Source organism: Triticum aestivum, chromosome 1A (genome assembly GCF_018294505.1).
Source record: "Triticum aestivum cultivar Chinese Spring chromosome 1A, IWGSC CS RefSeq v2.1, whole genome shotgun sequence".
In the NCBI taxonomy this organism is placed as follows: domain Eukaryota; kingdom Viridiplantae; phylum Streptophyta; class Magnoliopsida; order Poales; family Poaceae; genus Triticum; species Triticum aestivum.
Window position 1 is genome coordinate 1,959,026 of NC_057794.1, and position 6,875 is coordinate 1,965,900.

The window sequence follows — 6,875 nt, forward strand, 5'->3', positions numbered from 1 at the left end:
TCCACCGCCCAGAGTGACGAGCTGAGGCAGATCCTGAGCTCGTCCTCATGCAAGATTTGAGCTTTGGTGGGCAAGGAAAAGGCACTGCCTCTAATGAGCTTGGGCTTAGCTGCCAGCTTGAGCATGGCCAGGAAGTCCCCCGGCGCAGCCGTCTCTGGGTGCAGGAAGGCACAGAAGGCATAGTCCGCCATGCCCTCACCACCATCCACACGCCCTCGGGCCGAAGAGGACCCAGGGAGAGCATGCCCCCGCTGAGGCTCGAGAGGGGCAGGAGGGCGGTGGCCAGCGGCCTCCCCGCCGTGTCCGTCATACCGCCCGGGCGGGCGTGGCGTGATCGTGGGGGCGCCAAGGGAACGGGCGACATCCCAGATCTCGTTGATGATGACATCGGCATAGATGCCGTTGCCGTCGACACGATGGAAAGTGATATGGTGGGGGATGTGGTGCAGAGCTTCCACCTTGACGAGGATGAAAATACTGGAGAACTCGCTGCCGTGGAGGCAGGCGTGCTCCAGACGGAAGAGGCTAGCAAAGCCAGCAATGCTCGCCGCCACCCCCTTCCGGTTCCATAGCTCCAACGGCATCTTCTCGAGCGAAAGGCTGACGACGTGGCGGTAGGCGAACCGGAACGCGTTGTCCCCGGCGTTGTGAGGCAGGATCCAAACGGTGCAGTCGCCCACTTCCAACGGACTAGCACGCATGGCAGCGACTTGCTCAAACTCATGCTGGAACACGACGAAAGCCGTGCCAACCGTGGATCCGGCAAACCGCACCGCGGTGATGCCAAGAAGGTTTCAAAAAGCCCTACGGAGCCAGGGAAGGAAATAAGCTTTTGGAGGAGAGATAGTGACGAGGCATGCTAACGAGTTCTGGTCGGAAACCAGTGGGTAGTGGACATCGAGAGAGGAAGGGCGACCATGCACGACCGGCTCCATAGCGAGGAAAGGTGAGAGGCCTTGGCTCGGTGGGAGTGAGGAAGGTGAAGATTGTGTGGGAGGGGACGACTCCCCAGCACCCATACTTAAAGGTACATGCGTGTGCCGAAGTGGACGGTAGATGAACCTATTACTGCATTGAGAACGAGTGTGGCCAACCAAGCGGCACAGCTAGCAGACCACAGGGCCCCTACAATCCCTTCGCCAGTGGCTATAGGAAAGGCATCGGAAACAGTGACGATGCAAGTCCTTAGGCTTTCCAGCCCATAACCGGGGATACGGTACGGCAATCGAGAGATTAGCTGCAGCAGAAACAGCTGTGGGGGAGAGCAGCGCATCTCTGTAGGGGGTGCAGCTAGGCGTGGCCGGCTGTGTAGGCTGACCAGAACGGGCAGCTGGAGCGTCGCCAACATAAGCGGAGGAATCCGCGCACAGACCAGCTAGCGATTAGCCAGCAGCAGGTGGCGGCACCATAATGCAAGGGACTGAGGAGGGCAAGCGCGGAGCTAATCGATTACAAGTTGTCGTGTTTTCGCATGAAACAGCGCGCCCCACGGGCAAGCGCGTCGCAAAATCCCCCGAATCCAGGGCACTCGGAGTCGTGATAGTCGAGGGGTTGCAATCCTGCGGTAGGGATGAAACGCACGGGGGACGAGGACCGAGGATAGACGGCAGGATGGAGTTGGCCGCCCACCTACTTCTACGTGCATGCGCCGATGCACACGTCTCCGCCGGCTCACGACGAACAAAAAGGTCCAAAGAGGAAAGGGACATGCCAACCGAGATAAACCCTGACCTCCATAGATCGCGGAGCACAATCTCTTTAGCAATACTCTCATGAGCCACCTGAAAAAGAAAAGACCCCCTCTGACAACGCCTGACATGGTAGCCGTTAGCACATCCCCTGAACCATGTGACCAGGAGAGAAGCAAAAGGAGTAGGCGAGAACGAGATGCCGTCGTTGAGAACGACGACGAGCACACCGGCCGGCCGGCAGCGACCAGCCACCATCGAAATGGTGCCGCAGCCATACTTGGACAGCATGGCATCCTCAAACCTAGAACGATCCATGGAACAAGCCAGAGAGCCCCAGAGAACCCTAGAGCTGGACCTCAAAGAGAGCAACAAGACGCTGGCGAGGCAAGCATGCATCAAAGTTGGCTGCAGTTCAAAACCTTGCACTACAAGGACTACCTGGAGACCAGAAGACCAGTTGAAGAGAAGACGAAGGCGCCGCTGATCTGGACCAAAACCTCAAGCTGTGCGGCGGAGCTCGGGGTGGGTGGACGTCGAGCCCGAAAGAGACACAACGGTTTGGTGGACGCCGACGCCGGTCTAGCAGACGGCGGCGAGCTCACGCCTCCTAGCTTTCTGGGTGGATGCCGTGCCCGGGTGGCACACGGCGGCAAGCTCACCGGAGAGGCACGCCTCCTAGCTCATCCTCAACCTCTTCAAGCCACTTGCGGCCATTAATAGTCTTTACCTACGAAATGATCCTCTATTTATTTTGCATAAAATTTAACACTAGTACTCCGGGATCCACAGACCGCCTCATGCGTCCGAACCGCACTCTGTTAGAACTAATCTTGATGTTTTGTATCTGCATATTTGTTTTAAGTTTTGCATATAGTGTAGATGGTCTAGAGTAGCTAGTCCGGTGTTGCTTCGACGAAGGCGTACCAAGAAGGCGAGATGCCGAACTACCGTGCGATGCGGCGAGCACGGCAAGATGCCGACGGCAGTGTGAAGCTGCGGTGTTACGTGAGGCAGCAAAGTCGTGTGATGCGACAAGAGCATGGACGGCAAAGCGAACCGGCTGGTTGGATGGACTAGTTAGATGCATGGAAGTGGTTAGCTAGCTTCATGGGTGAGTTTGTTAGTGGCCGGTTGTGATGGCCGGGTCATGCGTGTGTACGTGCTTGTGGCCGGTGAACGTGCTAGTGAGTTAGTGCATGGATGGATTAGTAGCGTGAGTGGTGGGTCAGCTTGTTGCTGAGCTGCGTGTGTATATAAAGTGATCAGATGAATGAGAAAACAAAAGAAGCCGAGAGGGCTAAAGAAAAAACCATGTAGCACATGTGTTCTCACCGGGGGAAGAAGCAAAGCCTTTCCTCTCCTTGGTGAAGTGTGTGTGTGTCTGTGTGTGTCGTGTGTGTTTTCTGTACCTGTGAGTTCTTCTCCATTGTGTCTTCTTGAGAGTAGAAAGAAACTCAAGAGAAGAGATAGAGAGTTGTGCGAGGCAGCTCGAGGTAGAAGAAGAAACGGCGCTGCGGCGAAAGGCGGCGCCAACAATTGGTATACAGAGCCAGGTTGATCCGAGGCGGCGACGGCGGCGTGGTCGACTCCATGTGAGGTGAGGCCGATGGCGCGAGGAGGCCGGCGACGGCGCGATGCCGCGAGCGGCCGGTTGCGGTGGGATGCCGCAAGATGATGATGGTGTGGTGGTCGGTCGTCGCGAGGACGTCATCCACGACAAGATGGTCCATGGTGACCCGCGCTGCGACGGCGTCGGCTGTGGCGCGGCGGACTCCATGCGAGATGGAGGCCGGCGGCGTGAGAAGAAGGCAGTCGGTGGTGTGATGCCGCCAACAGCAGGTTGCGGTGCGATACCGCTAGGAGGTCGGTGGCGGTGTGAGGCCGCTGGTGGCTTTGACGGCGCGAAGCCGTTATGAAGAGACGACGTGGCGATCGGCGTCACCAAGGCGTCATCCATGTCAAGAGGTGGTCGCCGGGTGCGGCAAGAGGACGTGATGATGGGCGCTTGACGCCGTCGACCACGATAAGATGGTGCGTGGTTGTGACCGGCGCTGCGATGGCGTCGTCCATAATAAGATGGAGTGCGGTGGTCTGCGGCGCTGCGATGGCGTCGACAAGAAGCTGCGGGTGATCCGCGTCGAAGACTGACATCAAAGATTAGGGGGGTGAATGTTAGAACTAATCTTGATGTTTTGTATCTGCATATTGGTTTTAAGTTTTGCATATAGTGTAGATGGTCTAGAGTAGCTAGTCCGGTGTTGCTTCGACGAAGGCGTACCAAGAAGGCGAGATGCCGAACTACCGTGCGATGCGGCGAGCACGGCAAGATGCCGACGGCAGTGTGAAGCTGCGGTGTTACGTGAGGCAGCAAAGTCGTGTGATGCGACAAGAGCATGGACGGCAAAGCGAACCGGCTGGTTGGATGGACTAGTTAGATGCATGGAAGTGGTTAGCTAGCTTCATGGGTGAGTTTGTTAGTGGCCGGTTGTGATGGCCGGGTCATGCGTGTGTACGTGCTTGTGGCCGGTGAACGTGCTAGTGGGTTAGTGCATGGATGGATTAGTAGCGTGAGTGGTGGGTCAGCTTGTTGCTGAGCTGCGTGTGTATATAAAGTGATCAGATGAATGAGAAAACAAAAGAAGCCGAGAGGGCTAAAGGAAAAACCATGTAGCACATGTGTTCTCACCGGGGGAAGAAGCAAAGCCTTTCCTCTCCTTGGTGAAGTGTGTGTGTGTCTGTGTGTGTCGTGTGTGTTTTCTGTACCTGTGAGTTCTTCTCCATTGTGTCTTCTTGAGAGTAGAAAGAAACTCAAGAGAAGAGATAGAGAGTTGTGCGAGGCAGCTCGAGGTAGAAGAAGAAACGGCGCTGCGGCGAAAGGCGGCGCCAACACACTCTTGGTACTATAGATCGTGACTCAAGAGCTGACTTTCACTTAGATGCCGATGGACTTGACTTAACGCGCATTCCCCAACTGCACCGATTAGAAAATCCGTATGCGCGATTATAGTTAGTACAAGCAAAAAAGTATGTTAATAGAGAGACAGATAGGAAGCCATTCCTTGCTCGTGATTCCATCGAACATTTTGCCGCCAGTTGACTAGGACTCTATATGGCCCCCGGAAGCAAATGGGAAGCACCACCACGTCGGGCTCTTTCCACATTGCCTGTGAAGAACTCAAGATGCACAAGCTCGTATCCGTCGCTTTCCTAGTCTTCGTCTCATGGTCGACGCTGGCGGTCTCTTCCCCGTCCGGCATCCCTTGCTACCAATCCATCTTCAGCTTCGGCGACTCCTTCGCTGACATGGGCAATAACCCTGTCGTCTTCAAATGGTACTCCATCTTCGACCCCGTCACGCGTCCTCCCTATGGCACCAGCTTTTTTGGCCGGCATACTGGTCGCAACGGAGACGGGCGGCTCATCATCGACTTCATTGGTACGTGCTCACATCAGCTGTTCTTGGGCCGGCCAGTGCCAGCAACTACAATACGTACATACCATCCTACAACTATAGGTTCTTTCTCGGTGCAGCTGAGAACTTGGGCCTACCATATGTCCCGCCCAACCTGGCGCACAACGGTAGCTTCCGGCGAGGCGCCAACTTCGCCGTTGGTGCCGCAACCGCAGTCGATGCTGGTTTCTTCCACAAGAGGGGTATCCCCAGTGCCACCAGCAAGTTCCTACTGAACACCAGCTTAGGCGTGCAGCTGGAGTGGTTTGAGTCCATGAAGCCTTCCTTATGTCGCACAGCCCAAGGTTACTTTAACCATTCAATGTCATCGTTGTTATCTCGTAGCTAGCTATCATTACCCAAGTAAGAGGCTGATGAGAAGTCAAATTGTACGCATGCAGAGTGTAAGAAATTGTTTGGCAGATCCCTCTTCTTCGTGGGCGAGTTCGGAGTCAACGACTATCACATGTCGTTCCAACAGAGAACGGTACAGGAGGTCAGGTCCTTCGTTCCTGATGTCGTTGCGACCATCTCCAAGGCCATTGAGGTACGTTACGTACTCCATCTGGCTATCAAGTAGATGCATGTACTGATTGATCCATGCAGGATCCATGATAAACCAATTGCTCGTGTGAGCAGAGGCTCATCACCATGCATGGCGCCAGGAGCCTGGTTGTCCCTGGCGTGATTCCGTCGGGATGCTCGCCGCCGATCCTGACCAGGTTCGCCGATGCCAGCCTCACCACCATCAGCATACGACTCCAGGACCGGTTGTCTGAAAGCATATAACGAGCTGGGGTTGCACCACAACTCGCTGCTGCAGGCTGAGCTAGCCAAGCTTCAGGCCAAGCACCGGAATGCCAGGATCATCTACGCCGATTTCTTTGGCCCAATCATGGACATGGTGGAGTCGCCTCACAAGTTTGGTCAGTCGCCATCTCAACCAAAAGAATCTAATATGTGTTAGTTGCACATATACAAATTTTCATTATGGAAAGGTGGTTGACAGTTGACACTGGTGGATGATCACAGGTTTTGAACAAGACGTGCTTATGGTGTGCTGTGGAGGGGCTGGACAATACAGATTAAATTCAACGGTTCCATGCGGCGATGCTGCTGCAACAACGTGTCCGGATCCATCAGCTCGTTTGTACTGGGACGGTGTCCATTTGACGGAGGCAGCTAATCGCCACATCGCCAATATCTGGCTGGGCAGCATAACCTCGGCAACAAGCGTCAGCAGCAGCAAGTGTGCAAAAGGGCCATATCGACCTACCGGGTGAAAAACTCATTTCTACCGTGGTTGCATCCCAGGGTTGCTTCAAAATTTCTTCCCAACCTAATGTACGATGTATTCAACATTTTCTGCACACACAATATAAGTAATTTTGTTGGGCCTCATCAGTATGAAATAATTTCATAAGAATTCAACAAACATAATTTTGGATATATTCTTGGAAAGTGCCACCAACTGAATTTTCAGTTTTGTCACTTAAATTGCAACGTGTTCTGAAGCAAGTTAAGATACATTTAGATCCATTCCACAACAATTTCAAAATTTTCAGAAGTTTCACAAATTTTCAGAAAAAGCAACAAACTTCATTTTAATAATAGGAAAAAAAACTATATTGGTTTCATAATTCTCAACTAGAGGCGCAAAACAGACCCAGTTCACAAAAAGTCAAGCAATATCCACACATGAAACTGGAATTCTATTTCAACTTAGTGTGAAT

The 6,875-nt window shown here is 53.7% G+C and overlaps 1 pseudogene; it reads left to right on the plus strand.

Annotated features, from left to right (window-relative positions):
* Positions 1-4,871: 4,871 nt before the first annotated feature.
* Positions 4,872-6,425, plus strand: LOC123061437 (GDSL esterase/lipase At5g45910-like; annotated as a pseudogene).
* Positions 6,426-6,875: the final 450 nt, after the last annotated feature.